Source organism: Maniola jurtina, chromosome 26 (assembly GCF_905333055.1).
Source record: "Maniola jurtina chromosome 26, ilManJurt1.1, whole genome shotgun sequence".
Taxonomy (NCBI): Eukaryota; Metazoa; Arthropoda; class Insecta; order Lepidoptera; family Nymphalidae; genus Maniola; species Maniola jurtina.
The window spans coordinates 3789184-3814589 of record NC_060054.1 but is presented as its reverse complement, the minus strand read 5'-3'; the positions used below and the strand labels follow the sequence as shown (position 1 = coordinate 3814589).

At 36.7% G+C, this 25406-nt stretch overlaps 1 protein-coding gene across 2 annotated transcripts in view; it reads right to left on the bottom strand.

The window, feature by feature from the left end:
• The window catches only part of LOC123878600, an 82327-nt gene that overhangs the window by 33435 nt on the left and 23486 nt on the right, over nucleotides 1–25406 (bottom strand). The gene's annotated exons all lie outside the window — the stretch shown is intronic.

Below are 25406 nucleotides of genomic sequence, written 5' to 3'. Positions count from 1 at the left end.
AGGGCGACAGCCTGTTTCTATTTTTATAAAATGAATGTATTTAAGTTTATTAATAACCCAATCACGTTGGTATGTGAGAAACTATATTTATGCCTTAATTGTGAAAATACATACCTACTTACCTACTACATATTTGTGATTTTTGAGGCTGTGCTGATTAAGGCGAAGTCTGGTCACTTTCGCACATTTAGAATTATAGAGACCTAATTCAAAATTTAAGAATTTCGAGTTTGCGTTATAAAATTACTTTGAATGGCCATTTCCATCGACTCGTATACGATGTCTCATACGGAGACCCATCTCTATTTTATTATTTACTCAGGTACAAGTTAGCCCTTGACTGAAATCTCACCTGGTGGTAAGTGATGATGCATTCTAAGATGGAGTCGGGATAACCTGGATAGTGTTTTTTTTATTAATCAGATTTTGGAAGGCTTTTATAATATGTCTCCTTGAATAATGTTATTCGTTATGCACTACATAAGTTAAAGTGATTTAGTAACTATATCTATCCTTTTCTTCTTTTTAGAACTTCTTTTGTTTTTATTCGTTCGTACAGTTCGCGGGTAGTAGTCGAGTTTTAGTGCTGTTTTACTTTATCTTGTTTGTTGTTAGGTTAAAATGTTGGTTACATTAGCGTTGGGGAGTACCTCGCCTTAACTTGCGAGAATATAGCGTATCGTATTTAATTATAATGTGAAAAGTACTTCAAGTTTTGATATGTAATGTACATAAAAACTGTATACTTCAAAAATTTATATAAAACTGTAACACGAAATAATATAAGAAAGTGCAAGAGAGGGCAGTAAAATGTTGTAAGTCCAATAGGTGACACGTGATACTTAATTTTTGGGTAGTTTCAAAATCATCATCAATCCAGTATCGGCCGTACATCCTCTTAGAATCCATACTAATATTATAAATACGAAAGTGTGTCTGTCTATCTGTCTGTCTGCTACCTTTTCACGGCCCAACAGTTTAATCGATTCTAACGAAAGGTACCGAGGTAGCTTGCGTCCCTGTAATTGACATAGGCAACTTTTTATCCCGGAAAATCAAACAGTTCCCACGGGATCTTTAAAAACCTAAATCCACGCAGACGAAGTCGCGGGCATCCTCTAGTAAGACCACAAGGGGTTTAGACCAAAGTCCACCACGCTGGCTAAGATTGGCAGAATTCACACACCTTTGAGACACTGGAAAGCTCTCAGTCATACAGGTTTCCTCACGATGTTTTCCTTCACCGTTAAAGCAAGTGATATTTAATTGCTTAAAACGCACTATCTAAATCATAATCTAAATCCGAAATGTTTGAAAATATCAACCAGTTTCTTCCTGTTTTTTAACCCCCGACCCAAAAAGAGGGGTGTTATAAGTTTGACGTGTGTATCTGTGTATCTGTGTATCTGTCTGTGGCATCGTAGCGCCTAAACGAATGAACCGATTTTAATTTACTTTTTTTTTGTTTGAAAGGTAAGGATCGAGAGTGTTCTTAGCTATAATCCAAAAAAATTGGTTCAGCCGTTTAAGAGTTATCAGCTCTTTTCTAGTTTTCTTGTAGAAAAGAAGGTTCGATAACCGTTAGGTTCATAATATTATGTCAATTGACAAATGTCAAGCTGGCAAGATGGACGTTGCCTAAATACATAATTATTTATGTATTTGAAAATGATGTTTTGGAAAACTCAGATACTTTAGATCGTAGGCGCGGAATAGTCCAAGAAAATCAGTTCAGCCGTTTGAAAGTTATCAGGTCTTTTCGGTCTTTTCTAGTTACTGTAACCTTCACTTGTCGGGGGTGTTATAAATTTTTAATTTACACTTGTTTAGAGTTTTGTTAGGGTGAGCGATATTTATATATTATATTATATTTCCGTAGTTTGAAGGCAACTCTAAAGACAAACGGCGTACCAACTAGGTACCCGTGTTAGTTCTGTCGTCTCTTGGACTATAACGTCAAAATCGTCCAATACGACATTCGCGTCACATCACGTCAATTTATACCCGTTCACGCGCTAAAGTAACTAAAAATACAAAATTAACTTTTCGAGACGTGTTGGTATTGGCAAGTACTTACTTACGCCATGGTTTCAAGTTTTAAAGGCTTGGAATAACACAACGCGTAGCGGCCATAGAAATACAATGCTCAATAAATACATTGGACCCATCGATGTATATGGATTAGCCTTTCCCATACAATTCCGTCCACAAAAATACGCTTGAATCTTACGTCATCGTCATTGACAAAGTCAAGAGACTTTTGCAATTTCTCTTGACTTTTTGAGCGCGTTTTTTATCTTCGAAGGGCCCATCCATATACATCGATGATTGGACCCAATGTACTCTCTGTACCTATACTCAAGGAAATAAAGAATATGCTTATGATGATTAAGAATTGAAAAAGTGTTTCAATTACGGCCCGAAAAATAACAACCAATACGCTTATATCAAATTACTCAAATTTTTAGGCTTATTGCTAAGGTGTTAAGCAATAAGCCTAAAAATTTAAATAATTTAGCGTGTATTTTTAATATAACGTATATAATTTAACGAAGCGGTTTCCACGGTTTTATTTCAGAATTTATTTTTTTGTTCTCATTTGAAGAATTCAAAATCGCTGTTGTCACGCGTTTTATATGCCCAAGTCTTTATCGCCTTCAAAGGTGCTGTTTGATGTCATAAATATTCGTACTGAATTTTGATGTGCAGAAGACATCTTGACAATCGTGTCTTTTTTCAGGGTTCCGTACCTCAAAAAGAAAAACGGAACCCTTGTAGGATAACTTTGTTGTTTGTCTGTTTGACGCAGGTAGCCCCATTATAGTCCTATTTTTAACCCCCGACCCAAAAAGAGGGGTGTTATAAGTTTGACGTGTGTATCTGTGTATCTGTGTGTCTGTGTATCTGTGTATCTGTGTATCTGTGTATCTTTGTATCTGTGTATCTGTGTATCTGTCTGTGGCATCGTAGCGCCTAAACGAATGAACCGATTTTAATTTAGTTTTTTTTGTTTGAAAGGTGGCTTGATCGAGAGTGTTCTTAGCTATAATCCAAAAAAATTGGTTCAGCCGTTTAAAAGTTATCAGCTCTTTTCTAGTTTTCTTGTAGAAAAGAAGGTTAGATAACCGTTAGGTTCATAATATTATGTCAATAGACAAATGTCAAGCTGTCAAGATGGACGTTGCCTAAATACATAATTATTTATTTGAAAATGATGTTTTGGAAAACTCAAATACTTTGGATCGTCGGGGGTGTTATTTTTTAATTTACACTTGTTCTATGATTTCACATCACCATAGCCTTATATTTGACATATCGTCGATTCAGGAGCAAACCAAGAGTTCTCTCACTATAGATCACTCTGCTTTTGTTGACACTTTCACCATAACAATTTTTTTTTTTAAGGAATATTAGCCATGTTAAATGAGTAATATTCGCCTTTCCTCTCCAACTAAGCGTCAGGCTTGTGCTAGGAGTAGGTACGACAATAGTGCAACGGGCGGGGTTTGAACCGTCGACCTTTCGGTTTTCAGTCCACTCCTTTACCGGTTGAGCTATTGAGGCTCTAATATGAGGCATGCATTATGTAAGTAACTAACTCTCTTGTACCCGCGTAAGTTTGACGTTTGTATCTGTCTGTGGCACCGTAGCGCCTAAACTAATGAACCGATTTTAATTATGTTTTTTTGTTTGAAAGCTTGATCGAGAGTGTTCTTAGCTATAATCCAAGAAAATCGGTTCAGCCGTTTGAAAGTTATCAGCTCTTTTCTAGTTACTGTAACCTTCACTTGTCGGGGTTGTTATAAATTTTTAATTTACACTTGTATATTGAGATAAATAATTAATTAGAATAATATTATTATCTTAGGTACATACTACGTACCTACTAGATTATATTGATACCTAAAGGCTGACGCATACCCACGGTACAATGCCGAGATATTTTGATAATAACTTAATTAAATTCAGCTTTATTTCTTTGATAACATACATCTAAATAGATGAAAGGACTAGTTTATGCCCACGACTTTGTCCGCGTGGACTACACAAATTTCAAACCCCTGTATTACCCGCTTAGGGGTTGAATTTTCAAAAATCCTTTCTTGGCGAATGCCTACGTCATAATAGCTATCTGCATGCCTTTCAGCCCGATCCATATAGTAGTTTGAGCTCTGCGTTAATAGATCAGTTAGTCAGCTTTTCCTTTTATATTCAAATTCAAATTCAAATCATTTTTATTCAAGTAAACTTTTACAAGTGCTTTCGAATCGTCAAAATAATCTACCACTGGTTCGGAATGCTGTTCCTACCGAGAAGAACCAGCAAGAAACTCGGCGGTTGCTCTTTTATTTGTATATTTAGAGAAAAAAAAAGTGACTGACTGACTGATTAACGCAAGCTCAAACTATTGCACGGATCGGGCTGAAATTCAACATGCAGATAGATATAATGACGTAGTCATTCGCTAAGAACGGATTTTTACCAATGGCCAAACCTTTCTCACTGAGAGGCCTACTACTGTCAAAGTTTCAAGTTTCTAACCCCAGCAGCTTAGGCTGTGCGTTGATATACCATTCAGTCAGGACATCTCATTAAAAGTATAGATTTGTAAATTCTCTTCAACTTCAAGTTTTAACGCACTCTGCCGGTGCGCGTTGCGCCTAACAGGTCGTGTAATAAAATAAAATTTTTAAAAACCCCGCGCCTGGTTAGCGATAAGCGTTATCAAGTATTTTTAGAGTTGGACAAATAAATACACGGAGTCCGGACGAGCTACGAGTATTTGGTGCAAACACAAAAATTTTCCTCTCCTGTACAAATAAATAAGTATGACGTACTTATGTTTTTTTAATAAATAATTTGGAGAAACGCTAGCATGAACATTTGGATTTACTTCGTATGTGGCGTTTAGGTGTGGAAACATGCGAACTGTGCGAATCAATTCCCATAGGCGGTGTTTCCAGTATGTTACAACATGGTAAAATTATTGTTTACTAGCTGATGCCCGCGACTTCGTTCGCGTGGATGTAGGTTTTCTTAAGTTCCCGTGGGAACCCTTTGATTTTCCGGGATAAAAAGTAGGCTATGTGCTAATCCAGGGTATAATCTATCTCCAGTCTAAATTTCAACCCAATCCGCCCAGTAGTTTTTGCGTGAAGAAGTAACAAACATACACACACACACACACACACATACAAACTTTCTCCTTTATAATATTAGTGTGATAGTGTGATGTGATGTGATGCGAATTAGGTAGCCACGATACAGTGTTACCTAGTGTGGGTACCACCAGACACAAAAATTGTACAAGTGAATTTGGTAAATAAACATTTTTCATTTTCAATTTCATTTCATTCACCCCACCAACAAATTCCTGAAAGGCCGGTAACGCATCGGCGGTTCCTCTGGTGCTGCAAATGTTCATGGGCGGCGATAATCACTTAACATCAAGTGATCAGCCTGCTCGTTTGCTCGATATTTTTTACTAAAAAAAACACAATTGCAGCTAAGGTCTACAATTACTTTTCATCGTTTCGTTTCGTTTATCACACTAATATTATAAAGGCGACAGTCTGTACGTGTGTGTATGTGTGTGTGTATGTTTATTACTCCTTCACGCAAAAACTACTAGACGGATGAAATATAGAATAGAGATAGATTATACCCTGGATTAGCACATAGGCTACTTTTTATCCCAGAAAATCAATGAGTTCCCACGGGATTTTTAAAAAAACCTACATCTACGAACGAAGTCGCGGGAATCAGCTTGTTGTCTAGAAAAATAAAATACTGTGGGAAGGACCTCAACACCAGCCTACCAGGCATCAGCTGAACTGACAAACGGACAGCTAAGCTGACTGACAGACGGACGGAGAGTGTATGGAGTAAGTAGCATAAAGATAAGAGCGCCACCTCGCCAACAAACTGGCCCACCAGTTTGGCGAGATATAAAATGTTAAAAATAGGTAAAATTTGTGTGAATAAATAAATTAAATTAAAAGAAAAACGGACAAAATTCCAAAAATTATCACCACGCCAGATAATGGCTATACGCTGTGTACCTCTGACACGACGGTTATCTTTTCAAAATGCCGCAACGATTGCGCCTTATCTATTTTTTCGAAGTCGAAAACATATTATTTTTTAACGACACATAGATAAGTAATTTTGTGAATGGTGGAAAGTTTTGCATTTTTAGGGTTCCGTACCTCAAAAGGAAAAACGGAAACCTTATAGGATCACTTTGTCTGTCTGTCTGTCTGTCTGTCCGTCCGTCGGTCCGTATGTGAATGTTGTCTGCGAATAAATATATGAATATTCACATACTGGTCGCCTCGGCACTTGTCGAATTAATAGGTCCAATGTGGAAACAAGCCTTAAGAGGGGTCTCTCCGTCACTCGCTCCATACAAACGTAGTTCCAATTTCATTTGAATACTAAGCAACCAAAGTCCATGAAATTTTGCAGACATACTAAAAACTAATATCTATGCCTGTGGTTTTACAGATTTCTCTTAAAATATTCGGTTTCAAAGTTACGCGGTCTAAAAATTCACATACAAATCTTTGAGCCCCAATTTTAAAACTACATATTTTTAGAAAAATCTAAAACACAAGGCATCTAAGGCACAGATATTAGTTTCTAGAATACGTCTGCAAAATTTCATGGACTTTGGTTGCTTAATATTCAAATGAAATTGGAACTACGATTGTATGGAGTAAGTGACGGAGAGAGCCCTGTTAACAGTGTTAACATTGCGTTGGCGCAGTCTGCTAATGATCAAAATACATCTTGACAGGTTTTACTTTTTTAATCCCCTTCCCAAGTCCGAAGTCGGTTATAAACTCATAAGGGCGTCCATCCACTTATCGGCAGACCGATATAGATTGACACAACAATCGCGACAGTTTGGTAGATCCAATGCGTCTGTCTGAATAAAATATCGCAGTAAATTGCCTGCCGGGTTAAGCACGCGCTGTCAATTTGGACAAAAAACCCGAGACGATAGCGGCAGCGGCCCACTTTGATCCAGCGCGCTGGATCGCCAACACTGACAAAACAATTGACATTACTTGGCAGGACTATTTTTATTACAAAAAAAATATACAGGGTGGTCAAAAAGTCGTGGATCAAACGCAATAGGGAGATAGAGGAGGTCATTTCCAGCAAAAAAAAATCTACAGCATGGCCATATTTAAATTGCCCTAAAAGTTATGAATATTTTTGGGTTTTTTAACAAAATACCAAATTCTCTTACAATTACACTAATTGAAAAAAAATGTGATAAAAAACAATAAAACAAACGATGTTGTGTCATTACTAGATAATGTATCAGCACTACAAACCTTCTATTGAGGCTCTGGCTGCCAAATTAGAAGAGCAATTAATTTTTTTCCAAAACTTTTAAAGCGTTACCAAAAATTAAGTGTCACTTTAAAAGCGCACTGTGAAAAAAAAATGTACTACGGAAAAATGACCCTGTATTAGAAAAACTTGCTGATTTAATGCCAATTCAAATGAGGTATAATTCATTACTCTTTGTTTCGTAATTCTAGTATTATAATCGTTTTTTCATGTCAAGGTGCAAATTTCAGTAGATTAGTTTAATTCAAAATAATTTTAAAGATTATCTATCATGCTGCTAATTAAACTGCTAGTTTTTTGTACGTTGGAATGCTAGAAACATCACTGTGCTTGTCACACTTAAAATTTGTGAAAATAACAGAAACTCTTCACTACCACCACGTGCCAGAACTACCCAGAACGCCCGTCTTGCAAGTAGTTCATCTTTTCTAGGAAACAAAAGAATAAAGAAACTATCCTTATTTCAACAATGCAAATAGGAAGGATAATTAGTTTGAAATAGAGGCATAGTTTCTTTATCCTTTTGTTTCCTAGAAAAGATGAACTACTTGCAAGATGGGCGTTCTGGGTAGTTCTGGCACGTGGTGGTAGTGAAGAGTTTCTGTTATTTTCACAAATTTTAAGTGTGACAAGCACAGTGATGTTTCTAGCATTCCAACGTACAAAAAACTAGCAGTTTAACTAGCAGCATGATAATCTTCAAAATTATTTTGAATTAAACTAATCTACTGAAATTTGCACCTTGACATGAAAAAACGATTATAATACTAGAATTACGAAACAAAGAGTAATGTATTATACCTCATTTGAATTGGCATTAAATCAGCAAGTTTTTCTAATACAGGGTCATTTTTCCGTAGTACATTTTTTTTTCACAGTGCGCTTTTAAAGTGACACTTAATTTTTGGTAACGCTTTAAAAGTTTTGGAAAAAAATTAATTGCTCTTCTAATTTGGCAGCCAGAGCCTCAATAGAAGGTTTGTAGTGCTGATACATTATCTAGTAATGACACAACATCGTTTGTTTTATTGTTTTTTATCACATTTTTTTTCAATTAGTGTAATTGTAAGAGAATTTGGTATTTTGTTAAAAAACCCAAAAATATTCATAACTTTTAGGGCAATTTAAATATGGCCATGCTGTAGATTTTTTTTTGCTGGAAATGACCTCCTCTATCTCCCTATTGCGTTTGATCCACGACTTTTTGACCACCCTGTATATACTCACATACTCAATAAATTATTTACCAATGACTCTTTGATAGGAAAAATCTGAAACTTTTAAATCGCCCATACTTTCTGAAGACCTCCGTTGAAAACCTATATCCACGCGGATAAAGTCGCGGGCATCAGCTAGTAATTTTATAAATGTGGAAGCTTGAATGTTTGTTATACCTTCACGCGACAGTGACTGGATCGATTTTTTTGACATTTGTAATGGAGATAGCTAAAACCTGAGATGATGACCGGCAGCGGTCCACTTTGATGCACGCGCTGGATCGCAACTGACAAAACAATTGGCATTACTTGGCAGGACTATTTTTATTACAAAATTAAAAAAAATATCATGAACATAAATATAATCTTTTATAACAAAATTCCGCAATCAATTTTGGACTTGCTTTTACACAAGTTTAAAAATCTATTTAAAAATCATGTTATACAATCGAAGATTATGTAAATGACAAAAGAGCGCGGATTTTCGACCTGCAGCTCGCTCCAGCAATGCGTGGGATTTCAATTACTTTTATACATGGCATAATATTGTGCTATATTAAATCTTTGAAAAGAGCAACCGCCGAGATTCTTGCTGGTTCTTCTCGGTAGGAAAGGCATTCCGAACCAGTGGTAGATGCACTTGACGATTCAAAAGCAGATTGTAAAAGCTTAATTGAATAAAAATGTTTTGAGTTTTGAATTTATAGTATACTCACATATTAATGTACATTAAATTAATTATTTACCAATGGTTTTTTTATGGGAAAAATCTGAAACTTTTAAATCGACTATACTTTCTAAAGACCCCCCAAATCCATACTAATATTATAACGTTGATAGAACAGCTTTTCCTTTTATATGTATACTAGAGGATGCCCGCGACTTCGTCCGCGTGGATGTAGTTCTTTAAAGATCCCGTGGAAACTATTTGGTTTTCCGGGATAAAAAGTTGTCTATGTCAATAACATGGACGCAAGCTACCTTGGTACCAAATTTCATACAAATTGTTTGAGCGGCTGGGTCTTTAGGAATCCCGTGGGAACTCTTTGATTTTCCGGGATAAAAAGTAGCCTATGACCGTCCCCGGGATATAAGCTAACTCTGTACCAAATTTCGTCAGAATCGGTTAAACTGTTGGGCCGTGAAAAGGTAGCAGACAGACAGACAGACAGAGACCTTCGCATTTACAATATAATATTAGTATGGAAGTATGGATTTAGGAGAAGATATCACTCACGCTAAAATAGGTAGGTACGTGTAGTTACGCGTAAATTTTCATCACACTAATATTATAAAGGCGAAAGTTTGTATGTGTGTGTGTGTATGTTTGTTACTCCTTCTCGCAAAAGCTACTAGACGGATTGGGCTGTTTAGAATAGAGATAGGTTATACTCTGGATTAGCACATAGGCTACTTTTTATCCCGGAAAATCAAAGAGTTCCCACGAGATTTTTAGAAAACTACATCCACGCGAACGAAGTCGCGGGCATCAGCTAGTCATATTATAAACTAGCTGATGCCCGCAGCTTCGCCCGCGTGGATTATTCAGATCCCCTGCAGCATCAGGATTGAGGAGTTGGAATCTAATTTTTTTCTGAAATAATGTCGCAAAGTTCCTCTATCGATTAAAAAAGAAATGACGCAAATCGGTTCAGAAATCTCGGAGATTTTGGTGCACATAGGTAAAAAAACACAACTCCCTTCTTGAAAGTCGGTTAAAAAAGTAGCCTATGTCACACCCTGGTCAATCCTCTACTTGTATGTGAAAATCCCGTTAAAATCGGTTCAGCCGTTCCGAAGATTAGCCTTTTCAAACAGACAGACAGACAGACAGACAGACAGACAGACAGACAGACAGACAGACAAAAATTTTAAAAACGTGTGATTCAGTTATGGTATCGTTCAAATAACCATATGACCTTAATATGTGGTAGTTATTTCGAAATTACAGACAGACACTCCAATTTATTTATTAGTATAGATTCGTTATATTATTATAGTAGTAAAATGTAGTAGAGCAGCTACTTGGAAAGCGTTGATCGACGTTAAATAAACAGTTTTTTGCCGTTTTGCATGACTAGTCAAGTATTTTCCGTTTGATGGACGTTTTCAATGCATTTTTAGAGTTCTGCAGTTGAATAAGGAACCCTTATAGTTTCGTCCAGTCCGTTTGACACAGCCATTTAAAAAACTGGCCAATTGCGAGTCAGACTAACGCACCGTGGGTTCCGTACTCAAGTATTTTTTTTATACATTTTGCACGATGCGTAAAAATAAATCTGTTTTAGAATGTATAGGTAAAGTTAAGTTTAGAGCCTCGATAGCTCAACGGTTGAGGAGCGGACTAACTTCCGCAAGGTCGGCGCGCGGTTCAAACCCAACCCGTTGCACTATTGTCGTACCCACTCCTGGCACAAGCTTTACGCTTAATTGGAGGGGAAAGGGGAGTATTAGTCATGATTAGCATGGCTAATATTCTTTAATAAAAACCCCTTTCATATGATACCCTACTTGGTATAGTTATCTTACTTTGAAAATTTAAAATACTAATTGTATTTATTATTAGTTGCTCATGAACAAATTTTTTTTGTGATGTAAGTAACTACAAATTCACGGGTTTTTCGGATTTTTTCCTTTACTTGTGCTATAAAACCTATCTTCCTGCGAAAATTCATGATTCTAGGTCAACGGGAAGTACCCTATAGGTTTTCTTGACAGACACGACAGATAGACAGACAGACAGAGAATAAAGTGATCCTATAAGGATTCTGTTTTTCTTTTTGAGGTACGGAACCCTAAAACAACGGGTATAGAAACTGATTGGCTGAATCTATGGTAATCCTGTTGCAACAATGCAATAAAGCATGCGTGACACTGTAGCTGTTATTTTTAACCGACTTCCAAAAAAGGAGGAAGTTCTCAATTCGTCGGAATCTTTTTTTTTTTTTAATACCGTAATCTGCAGACAAGACTTCGTCTGTGGTGGCGTTTGCTGGCGCGCGTGTTGTGACTTTTTGGAGTGTTTTTTTGTTAGAAGTGGCCGGTTTTTGTGTTCTGCTGGTGTTTATTGGTAGTGGAACTGACTGGGAAGTGCTCTAAAGGGGCGCCGCGTGTATGTCGGCGGGCGCCGGCGCAGACGAAGTCCATACTTCACATATAGTTATTACACTACACTATACTATACATATAGTTTCCCTAACTTGTAAATAACTACAAACTTGACATTGGCTAATCAGTGTAAAGCCAGATGAGAGAAAAAAAAATCTGCAGTCACCTCTGATTGGTTGACGCTCGCTCACTATTGGTTACAATGCATTGTTGCAATAAGAATACCATAAATCTAGCCAATAACAATAGTTGCGATTCTAATAATGATTGATGCAGGATTGACGGAATCGAGCTACGGCTTTGCTTAGTACCAACAGTATTAATTCACTAAGAACACCTTCTGAACGTTGATAACTTAGGCGGGCACTAACCCTGCAGCATCAAGATTAAGAAGTTGGATCCGGAAATTTTTGGAAGTTGGTTAAAAATGACACCTCACTCGCCTAGTTTGTAAAATGTGCATTTTTTACAATCTCCCCCCTCCCCCTAAATACGCCTTTTGTTTGGACTCGCAGTCCTCATTTCTAGTGCCAAGATAAAGTTATGAACAAAGTTTCATTAATGTACATAATAGCCTCGATAGCTCAACGGTTGAGGAGCGGACTGAATTCCGAAAGATCGTTGGTTCAAACTCCACCCGTTGCACTATTGTCGTACCCACTCCTAGCACAAGCTTTACGCTTAATTGGAGGGGAGAGGGGAGTATTAGTCATGATTAGCATGGCTAATATACTTTATAAAAAAAAATTGATTGCCTCTAAAATATGCTATTTTACCTGTACTATAGTTTCACTTTCGTTTACAGTTACAGTAGTAACTGTACGTATTGAGGGTAGAGAGTTATGTAGGTACTTAAAAGAGGTCTCTCCATCACTCGCTCTATACAAACGAAGTTCGTCTCTCATTGGAATACTAACCAATCATACTCAATGGAGTTTTGTAGAAACGTTCCCAGAATAATATCAATGCCTGTGGTTTTCCAGATTTCCGTTAAAATATTCAGTTTCAAAGTTACGCAGTCTTAAAAATTCACATACAAATCTTTGAGCCCCTGTCATTTTAAAACTACATCTTTTTAGAAAAATCTAAAACACCTCAGGCACAGATATTAGTTTCTAGAATATGTCTGCAAAATCTAATGGACTTTGGTTGCTTAATATTCAAATGAAATTGGGACTACGATTGTATAGAGTAAGTGACGGAGAGAGCCCTGGTTACTACCTACCAATATTGTGCAAAAAAAGTGGTTTATTAATTTACAAGCAGCCGTGTAGGCGGGGCCGAAGGGCGGAGCTCGTTCAAGCGGCAACAGAGCCTCGAGTTTTTTTTTTTAAATCCACCGAATTTCGTGACCTCATTTTTATTTTTAATAATTTTATTTTTATCGACAAGTTCGACAGGCTGCGCATTTCGCAAAAGGCCTTTAGTGGTCTAAGCCGGATTTTTTTTATTTACAGAACTTTTTAATCTGCCCAGTGATTATTGTAAAGGCCGGTTTACATTAGCCATGCGATGGATAGTAAAGTCAAACTCAAAGCGTTTATTCACTGGATACTGAATACTGGATACTACATACTGGATACCTTTGTGATTGTCAAATTTTTGTGGAATTCGTAAAATAATAATAAAATGGTGATTATTAATTACGTGAATGTAAAACTTCAGCTAAGTAGTTTGAGAAAAGTAACACAAATGATGGCTTTACTAGATGTAGCTTGCGTTCTGGTTTTTGAAAATTCTGTGGGAACGTTGAATTCGAACGAATTCGTTGCTCTTTTGAGGCATGATTGAAGGACAAAATAACAAACAAAAACACTTTTGCATTATACGAGTATATCATTCACGGCAGTTAAAAAAGCTAAAATAGCTACTATAGCTATTAACCAATTACTAGGAGATATTAATAAATAAAAAATGACGAGCAGGCGAGTCACCTGATATTAAGTGATTACCGCTGCCCATGAATATTTGCAGCACTAGAGCGCCAATGCGTTCATTCACGTGATTTCGACTTTGCGACCTGTTGAGCTAAGTCGGTTGCACGGATATTTAACCCCCAACCCAAAAAGAGGGGTGTTATGAGTTTGATGTGTGTATCTGTGTATCTGTCTCTGGCATCGTAGCTCCTAAACTAATGAACCGATTTTAATTTAGTTTTTTTGTTTGAAAGTTGGCTTGATCGAGAGTGTTCTTAGCTATAGGTACTCCAAGAAAATCGGTTCACCCGTTTGAAAGTTATCAGCTCTTTTCTAGTTACTGTAACCTTCACTTGTCGGGGGTGTTATGAATTTTTAATTTACACCTGTATCTCATAGAGATACTACTCCAAGTACGGCTCTCTCTATCGTACGCTGAACGATTCTGAGCTCTTGGAAACTCTAATGGGCCGTAGCCCATTAGAGTTTCCAACTCTACTAAGGAAACTAGGTAATCTCATTGCTGCAAACTGCAGTCCAACGCTCGAACGAACATACTTGATCCAGCGAGTGACAGTACAACCAAATTAATAATGCGCATAGAAATCTTCGTCACTGTTTGGCAACGGTCGTATGATACACATGATATTGACTCCTATTTGTTTATAACAAGGTGCAAAATTCGTCGTATTCCCAGAAACACCCGAATCATTGAATCGTAAGAGCCCTAAACGCACTTGCATTTTGCACCTTGTTATAAACAAATAGGAGTCAATATCATGTGTATCATACGACCGTTGCCGAACAGTGACGAAGATTTCTATGCGCATTATTAATTTGGTTGTACTGTACTTGATCCAGCGAGTGGAACTATGTAAACCAGCCATAAGTCAAAAAATGAGATAGTTGTCCAGCGGACAAACCTAAAATTAAAAAAAAAACGCCTTTCTCGACAAAAGTAGTTTTTTATTATTAACTTTTTGCAATTGCTTAAGTACATCGTTATCGAGTAAGGTCGAATTATTTTCGGAAGAGGTCGATGATTTCATTATCATTGTATGTACTTATATTTAGTAAGTAGGTACATAACAATTTCTTAAATTAAATAAATATATATTTTGGCGCGTTCATGACATATTTTACTTATATGTGCATTTTTATTATATAAAAAACCAATAAAAAAACCGATGTGGGTAATTCTGTTACACAATACATATTAATGATCTCTTAAACTCAAATATAGGTATAAATAAATGTATTGCTATCCCTTTCATGATGCTCACTGCGGTAAAGGATAGCACTAGATTTAGAGCGAGATTACGACTTAGGTTTTTAGTTTTTACTTTTCACAGTTCCGTAGCCAAATGGTGAAAACGGAGACCTTATTGATGTCACTCTGCTGTCTGTCTGTCTATCCGCGTGTCACAGGTCTCTAGCTCATAAACGAAATTAGTTACAGACCTGAAATTTTGGTATTTGGTGTAGAACGTTGACCCGAAACTAATTATTGAGTTAGAAAAATTGAATTATCTTTCAGCGGGCTTTCAAACATATAAAAGGGACCGAATATTTTTTTTTTCTTACCCTAGCATGTGGGGTTTCGTTGTTTTGTTTATTGAGTAGAGTACGAATATATTTTTTTTTTTTTTAAATCTTGAAAAATATAAGTTGCTCCGATGCGGCGTGATTGCGGTACAAACCAATAAACTGACTTTCAGATATTCTATGATAACCTATGGAAGCTGGCGGGAAGTGGCTGGATGAGGAGGGCTGAGGACCGGGTGTGGTGGCGCTCTATAGGGAAGGCCTATGTCCAACAGTGGACGTCCACAGGCTGATGATGATGATGATGATGATGAACCTATGGAAAGAAATCAAAGACAAGTGTAAATTAAAAATTTATAACACCCCCGACGATCCAAAGTATCTGAGTTTTCCAAAACATCATTTTCAAATAAATAATTATGTATTTAGGCAACGTCCATCTTGACAGCTTGACATTTGTCAATTAACATAATATTATGAACCTAACGGTTGTCTAACCTTCTTTTCTACAAGAAAACTAGAAAACAGCTGATAACTCTTAAACGGCTGAACCAATTTTTTTAGATTATAGCTAAGAACACTCTCGATCAAGCCACCTTTCAAACAACAAAAAACTAAATTAAAATCAGTTCATTCGTTTAGGCGCTACGATGCCACAGACAGATACACAGATACACAGACACACAGATACACAGATACACACGTCAAACTTATAACACCCCTCTTTTTGGGTCGGGGGTTAAAAAATAGGCTTACTTACCTCTAAGGCTACCTATCATGTATCAAATGTACTAACATTTGTAACACTCCTGGCACAAGCTTAACGCTTAATTGGAGGGGAAAGGGGAGTATCAGCCATGATTAGCATAGCACACTCTTTTTAAATAAATTACTAAATTACCTACTCTTTGTTGGTTACCTGACTGACCCGAGCCAAAATATCACCCTCCATATATTATATTTAAATGGTTAATGAGTAGACGCACCCCGCTGAGTTGTGTAAAGGATAATTAGCATTGTATCGAAATGGCAGCTTCCAGTGGCCACTTTTTTGAAAAATATTTGAACTTCTTTTTATAGGTACTCTACTAACGAGTAAAAGGATTTTAATCAGCTCTTTAATATTAAAGAGCTGTTGTAGGCATGTGCTTAATTATTAATTTAAAAAGTAATTTTCCATTCTACCGTAACTAGGTGTTTTTATTTGAATTTTTGAAAACGGGTGGGTACAATATCTAAATAATTATAGTCAAGCTTGTCTGTTGATAAAACAAGCTATTTAAATTCAAAATCTAAGAAGGTTATAACACCCCCGACAAGTGAAGGTGACAGTAACTAGAAAAGAGCTGATAACTTTCAAACGGCTGAACCGATTTTCTTGGATTATAGCTAAGAACACTCTCGATCAAGCCACCTTTCAACAAAAAAAAAACTAAATTAAAATCGGTTCATTAGTTTAGGAGCTACGATGCCACAGACAGATACACAGATACACACGTTAAACCTATAACACCCCTCTTTTTATGTCGGGGGTTAAAAATGGTTAGTAAACTTAAAACTAATAGCGGATGTGGATTTTACGAATTTTGGACGACCCTTTTTCTATTTAATAATTCCTGAGAAATATGTTACATATTATTTCATCAGAATTCATACTGTTCTTTTAAAACGTTTCATTGTGCAGAAAAAAATATAACTAAGTAATTACTTATTACAGTAAATATAAAAATATTAAGCTTCATTAAATTTGACTGAACTTAATTTAAGTAAACCAAACCATTAACTATAATTGTTGTAATTTAACAATAATGACGGATTACGAATCGAAATTGCAAAGTGACAGATTTGGACGAGCGAATTTTTAAAAAAGGAAAACCAAAAAAAAACTGAATTTCTATCACTGTTAATGAGTGTACTTAATTTAAGGCAATTAATTGATTAATTAAGGCCGATAATGAGACGGATCGACCGAGAGAGCGGCGGCCGCGAAATCGAAACCCGAGCGAGTCGAAAAAATCGTCAAAAGTGAAGATTTAAAAACCGCATCGTTAAAATTTTCTACACGTACGACTAAGTACTGTTTATTAATTAAGCACCGAGATCTGCGATTGATTAATCGAGATATCGATTCTCTAAATAAGGAAATGGATTTTTGCAGTCTTTGTACACGGTGACATATTGGGGATCACGGATCCCTAAAAAACCTGAGCTAAACTATAGTTTAGATATTCTTATCAAAAAATCTTTTCTTAAAAAATCTTAAATCTTGAATCTTATTATCATAGTGTTGGTGATCTCTCTGAGGAACAAAATCCATCGTAATGCATGCATTCGTAATGCATTCATTTAATTCTTAATGCATGTATTAAGTAAGAAATTAGATGCATGCATTACGAAATTAGACGTTTTCACGTGCAATTAATTGATAATGAAATTAATGTCGTTAAACTAATTTAGTGCCACTAATTTCGTAATGTAAATTCCGCTTTACATGCGCAATTGATAATGAGATTAATGTGGTAAAACTAATTTCGTGATGTAAATCCCGCTTTACACGTGCAATTGATAATTAAATTAACGTCGTGAAACTAATTTCGTGCCACTAACTTCGTAATGCAAATTCCGCTTTACACGTGCAATTGATAATGAAATTAATGTCGTGACACTAATTTCGTGCCACTAATTTCGTAATGTAAATCCCGCTTTACACGTGCAATTGATAATGAAATTAATGTCGTGAAAATAATGGGTCTAAGTGCACGCGGGCGTAGGCGCAGGAATCAGCAAGAAAAATAAAGTATTATCGATTCAGACCACCCGTGAAAATTATTCGCATCGATCCGCTCGATGGAAATCCATATTTGGGAATCGATTCAGAGATTTTGAGCTTTCAGGGCAAAATCAGAATACCTTTCATTAATTAAGATAAGATCGCCGCTTGTAAGAAAAACCCTGCACAAGCGTAGTCATTATAATTAACTAAATAGCTACATTTTTGGGGGGGTGAAAGAAACTCGTTCCGAATCCCTGAAATTTGATAAGTTTTTCTTCAACTTTTGAGCACTTACAATGTTAATTTATTTAATGGAATGTATCCATATTCCATACTAATGTCACCACCCAGTTCCCATATTATTAAAAAAAACCGGCCAAGTGCGAGTAGAACTCGCGCAATGAGGGTTCCGTACCTACCCAGGTACTTTTTCGATATTTTGCATAATAAATCAAAAACTGATATCCATAAAAATAAATAAAAATATGTTTTAGAATGTACAGGTAAAGCCCTTTCATATGATACCTACCCCACTTGGTACAGTTATCTTACTTTGAAAATTAAAACGAATTTTAATTTTTTTTAAATGATGTAACCACAAATTCGGGGGTTTCAGATTTATTCCTGTACTTGTGCTATAAGACCTACCTACCTGCCAAATTTCATGATTCTAGGTCAACGGGAAGTACCCTGTAGGTTTCTTCAGACGGACAGACAGACAACAAAGTGATCCTATAAGGATTCCGTTGATCCTTTTGAGGTACGGAACTCTAAAAATAAATAGGAAAGTGTGTTTCTTCGTGAGTTTGTCCTTCAAGCACGTCGTAACGGAGCAACGGATCGACGTGATTTTTCGTATGGGTAGGTATACTAAAACAGACCTGGAAAGTGACATAGACTACTCTTTTTCCTGGAAAATCAAAGAGTTCCCATGGGATTTTTAAAAACCTAAATCCACGCGGACGAAATCACGGACATCAGCTTGTCATAAAATAAATGTGAAAGTGACAGATAGACACCTATCAGTTTCAGGTTTGTAACCCATTTCGTTTACGAGTTAGAGACCCGTGACAAACAGATAGACAGATGTAAATAGACCTCAGTTTCACCCTTTGGTTACGGAATGCTACAAAGAGTCAGAGAATCAGGGCAATTCTTATAATATGTATTGAGCACTGATAATGAAAAGACATTATCCAGTAATTAGCATCCCGATTGACTGACTGACTGACGGCCGCATGTCGTCAAGCGTGACAGACATTAACACTTGACGCGTCTTGTCCATCATTTTGTCGCGGACGAACCGCGAGACCCAAACTTTTTTTTTGTTCCGGGCGGCTTTGACACCAACACGTTTTATAAATCACGGAAGCAGTGTTGCAACTGCACATGAGAACAAGTGTAAAATAAAAATTTATATCACCCCCGACAAGTGAAGGTTACAGTAACTAGAAAAGAGCTGATAACTTTCCAACGGCTGAACCGATTCTTGGATTATAGCTAAGATCACTCTCGATCAAGCCACCTTTCAAACTATTTATTTATCTATGCAAAAAATCTAAAAGAAAGTACAAAATTAACAGAACTATTTACTTTAAGGGGCATGAGACGGGCCTGCCCGCGAAATTCACTTCCCTTCGCTTCCACCTTAAGGCAAAGTTTACTCTTTTACCTAAGATATAAGGGGGTGGCCCTTATATCGTCCAACCATTTGCGTCTTTGGCGACCTTGAGCTCTCTTGCCTGCAATTCTCCCTTCCAACACTAATCTTAGGAATGAGAATTGTCTTCCTATCTGTAAATGTCCAAAGAAAGCGAGCTTCCTTCGCATGACTACTGAACATATCTGTCACTTTGTTGTCTGTCTGTCTGTCTATCTGTCAAGAAACCTATAGGGTACTTCCCGTTGACCTAGAATCATGGTAGGTAGGTAGGTCTTATAGCACAAGTACAGTAATGAATCTGAAAACCGCGAATTTGTGGTTACATCATTAAAAAAATTAAAATGTGTTTCAATTTTCAAAGTAATAAGATAACTATACCAAGTGGGGTATCATATGAAACCGCTTTACTTGTACATTCTAAGACAGATTTTTATTTATTTTTATGTATAATAGTTTTTGATTTATCGTGCAAAATGTTGGAAACAAGTGTAAATTAAAAATTTATAACACCCCCGACGATCCAAAGTATCTGAGTTTTCCAAAACATCATTTTCAAATAAATAATTATGTATTTAGGCAACGTCCATCTTGACAGCTTGACATTTGTCTATTGACATAATATTATGAACCTAACGGTTATCTAACCTTCTTTTTTACAAGAAAACTAGAAAAGAGCTGATAACTCTTAAACGGGTGAACCAATTTTTTTAGATTATAGCTAAGAACACTCTCGATCAAGCCACCTTTCAAACAAAAAAAACTAAATTAAAATCGGTTCATTCGTTTAGGCGCTACGATGCCACAGACAGATACACAGACACACAGATACACAGATACACACGTCAAACTTATAACACCCCTCTTTTTGGGTCGGGGCTTAAAAATACCCGAGTACGGAACCCTCAGTGCGCGAGTCTGACTGTGGACGGCAAGACGGTATACGGCAAAAGCGCGGTTTGAGTAATCGACGACTTGCCAGAGATAAAAACGCACATCCGGTCATGCCCAATGATAAAGTTTTATATTTGGAATGCCTTTTCCGAAGCATTTTGCTATTTTTAGCTCGTATTACGTTAATTTTTAAGGACGCAAAAGTAACGTTTTCAACCTTGTTCGAAAGTGTCAGTCGAATTTGGACTTAAATGTAAGATACAATACATGTCATTACTGCATGAAGTTGTGGGGGCCGGCTGTATTAAGTCCATTGAAGATACGGCTAGGGTTGTCACTGAAGAAATCTTTTTACGTTAATGTTTCAACTGTTTATTTTATTACTAGCCGATTTCGCCCGCGTGTATTTAGGTTTTTCGAAATCCCGTGGGAACTCTTTGATTTTCCGGGATAAAAAGTAGCCTATGTGCTAACCCAGGTTATTATCTATCTCCATTCCAAACAGCCAAATCTGTCCAGTAGTTTTTGCGTGAAGGAGTAACAAATATACACAAACACACACACATACACTCAAACTTTCGCCTTTATAAAAAGTGTGATCCTTAATCCAGTGTGCCAGATTCTGAACCCGACTTTATTCGCGTTAATATAGCTTTTTTAAACCCATAGGAGGAATTCCTAGTTTATTCGAAAAAAATACTTGTCACTCCTAGCATTGGTTATCTGCGACGGTTTCATCAAAATCAATTTACTCGACGCAGGGCGTTTGTGCACTTATTCGTATTCGATTCGTATTCGTTTTCGTAAAAATACGATTCAAAGTGGCCGCCATACAAAACTTATGTAGGTACGCGTGTTCACTCATTCGTATTTGATGGACTTTAGACGTAAACATACGTTTTGTTTACGAAAACGAATACGACTTGAATGCGGATGCGTGCACAAACGCCCTTTACAGACAAAAATCATACTTATTATAGTAAGTAAACAATACTATAAATAAGAAAGTGTATTTTGCGTGTTGGTTTGCTCTGTTCTTCAATCAAGCCGCAACGGAGCAACGAATGAAAGAGATGGATATATTGAAGCGGGACAGTTTTTTTTTTAATCCAGAAAATCAAAGAGTTCCACGTGATTTCTTATAACCTAAATCCACGTATACGAAGTCTCAGGCATTACCTACTTGTTTGAATTTTAAAAAAACGTGTTAAATCGGGTTTCAATAACCTGAAAATATTAAATAATCTATCTATTATAAGATTTACAACAACGAGCGCCAACCCTAGACAACTATGACACGAAAAATAAGTTTCACAGGAAATTCTATAAATGAAATATTATGTCAATACATACTTAAAATTTCATTTGTATGAAGTATGAACTTTTAGTAATTGTATGTACCTATTCCTACTAAGGCAAGTTTTAACAGACTCGGTAGATTTATGACTAGTCCGTATTTCTATTTGTACGTTCATAATGATATTATGTCATCCAAAAACTCCAAAATATGATTTTTTTTAGAAAATATTACAATAAAACTAGGTAGATCTTATAGCACAAGTAAAGGAAAAATCCAAAAAACCGTGAATTTGTGGTTACCTAGCAAAAAAAAATTAAATGTCACGAAAAAATAATTTACTAAATAAATGAACTTGAAGTGTTCTGCATAAAACTGTTAGGGTATGTATATCTTATTCACTCATACGGAATCTTTCAAGCACGACTCCGATTCGCACTTGACCGGTGTTTTTTTTTTTTTGAAAAAAAAATCCACGCTATTATTTAAACTTGTTTCGAACAGGTTTTGGTGTTGTTTATTTTGAACTCAGTTACAATGCCAAAAATAATGTTTTTCCGAAAAAAACCGGCCACATAGCCTTACTCAAGTTATTTATGAATGAACTGTACGATTCTATTTTTACCATGTTGTAGTTTTTTCGAAATATTTGCCCCTACTTTGGCCAAAAATTTGTTTTCATTTTGTAAACAAAAACAAATAACGTAATAGTTCCACCTTAGGTATCATCACTTACCACCAGGTGAGAGGTCAAGGGCTAACCTGTAACGGAATGACTCACCATCTGAGGTGACTGGGGTTCCGTGGCTCGCAGATGCAAAAAGCAGTCTTGCTAGACTCGGCTAGGTTAGGCCGCCGATTTCTCAACCTGTCGCTCTGACCCCCGGCCGTTTGGTTTCCCCTGCCGGGGTGTACCTAATCCTCCGCGCGGTACAAATGTATATTTATGTAACGTGTATGTAAGTTCATCTATTTCAATATATTATGTAAGTCTAGTCCTTTCAGCTTTTATATGTACAATTATGTATTTATTTTGTGCACGGGCGTGAGACGGACAAGTATATATTATTAAAAAAATACTATCTCCGAATATCAGGACTTTTTTTTAATTTTATGTTCTTCGAAATCTGTTAATAGCCTCATACCCATACGCGTATTCATAATACATATGCATATTTATGCGTATGTATATTCATCACTACTAATATTATTATAAATGCGAAAGTATGTCTGTTTGTTGGTAAATGTGGATTGCAATAGGTGGTAGTACCTACCTATGCTCTCAAGCTCGACTTGAAGTGACCATGGGGAGCACTCTTAAGCTATTAGGCCAATTTTGGTATCATTTTCGGATGTATCAGGGTTGCTGAATTTTTTACCCTTTTAGGGGTAGGTATATATAAAGAAGACTAGCGACCCGCCCCGGCTTCACACGGGTAGCTTTTTAAATTTTTTGTAAGCCTATGTTACTCAGGAAATAATAGAGCTTTCTACTAGTGAAAGAATTTTCACAATTGGTTCAGTAGTTCCAGAGATACCCTTCAAACTTTAACACTTTGTAATATTCCTAAGCATAGATTTAGTAGATAAATTCAGGCGCTATGTTAACATTATTTTTAAAAAACACTTAAAAACATCAGCAAAAGCTTAATCGCGCTGGTTATTATTATGTATTCATGAATTCAAAACGCTTGAAGTGCATTTCGGGGGTCAATTCAAACTTACACGTGCTTGATACTGTTGTGACTTAACAGGGCTCTCTCCGTCACTCGCTTCATACAAACGTAGTTCCAATTTCATTTGAATATTAAACAACCAAAGTCCATGAAATTTTGCAGACATATTCTAGAAACTAATATCTACAACATATCTAGAACTTCTCCTTTCAGCAAAGGTTGCCTGGTAGAGATTGCTCCAAGCAATAAGGCCGCCTTTGCACACAATTGTTTTTTTCTGTTTTCTTCTTACTGTGTTGTTATCCTTATATGTGTTTTTGTGTGCAATAAAGAGTTTCTATCTATCTATCCATCTATCTACATATGTCTGTGGTTTTCCAGATTTCTGTTAAAATATTCGGTTTCAAAGTTACGCGGTCTTAAAAAATTACATACAAATCTTTGAGCCCCTGTAATTTTAAAACTACATATTTTTAGAAAAAAACTAAAACACCACAGACACAGATATTAGTTTCTAGAATATGTCTGCAAAAGTCCCTACAAGAGACCTATGACTCGTCTATCTACATAATTGTGTGGACGTCTACCTGTTGGTAATGATGATGACGAGGATAAGGTTCTCCGAAGCAACGCGTACAAGTGTGAAGAGACCCCTTACATGTGAACATGAGTGAATACGTGTTCCGCTGTCTCCACAGTTGTAACTTAATGCAAAACAAGCGTTTAGTCGCGAATCGATTCATGCGGAAAACTAACTGCCAAATCTCGGTTATTACGGTTTATGAGATACAGCCCGCTGACAGACAGACGGACGGACAGCGGAAGCTTAGTAATAAGGTTCCGTTGGCAGTTGGCACCCTTCGGGTACGGAATCCTACAAATCAATGAGGAATGAGCAGGCCAATGCGGAATGCAACGCAGATAAGAGAGCAATCCAGATAAAAACGCCCCGCAAAGCGTTAAGGTCGTAGCTCACTTACACGTCACCCTCCCACACGGTAACACATTTTAAGGTGCATGCGACGGGTCCGCCCGTGAAATTCAAGTTTAATTTGGTTTTTCGCAATTTGTAAAGTAATACGACAACGTAGGCTTATGGCATTTTAATTGTGCCAATGGCAGTATCATCCTCAAAATTTTACTTGAAAGGTCGAGGTCGAGTTTAAGAAATTAGCTCTAGGATCGACTAATTCGTGAATTATAGTCACAGCCAGCCTCCCACCAGACCAGATCATAAATTATAAAATTCTAAGGACCTGCAGGGAATCGAACCCGGGACCTCCCAGTAATAAGACCACAGCGCTAACCAGTACGCCATGGAGGTCATCAGCTACGACCTTTATTCTGGTAACTGGTACTTTATCTTTACAATCTGTAATCGGTATGTCTTTTAACAACTTGTGACGCTGTCTGTAACAAAAAATTGACGTATTTAATTAGCTGGGATCCTTAATGAGTATGATCAAAGTGCGGTATTTCATACCGACGCGGTATATTACGGTACGTGCCTGACAATCTGTGAATTTTAATACCCTTTTTAACAAGACATAAATTTAAAAATTTCAAAAAAAGTCGAACTTCGCTCTTTTAGGAATCCGTATTATTTGGTTCCGGATAACAATTCCCATGCGTTTCGCTTCACTCAGGGGTCTCCACATCGTAGATGAACGTAGATAGGTCAGCTAATTAGTTCCAGAATTACTCTACCGAAATTAAGTAAAACGTGTTAACCGGTATGCAAATTACAGGATTACAATTGGAATGATGCCTATGGCCAAAAAAAATATTTCTTAGGAATTATTAAATAGAGGGTCTTCTAAAATTCGTAAAATCCACGTCCACTGATAGTTTTAAGTTGGTTTACCATTTTTAACCGACTTCAAAAAAGGAGGAGGTTCTCAATTCGTCGGAATCTTTTTTAAATTGTCGATTTAACTAAAAAAGTACGTCAAATT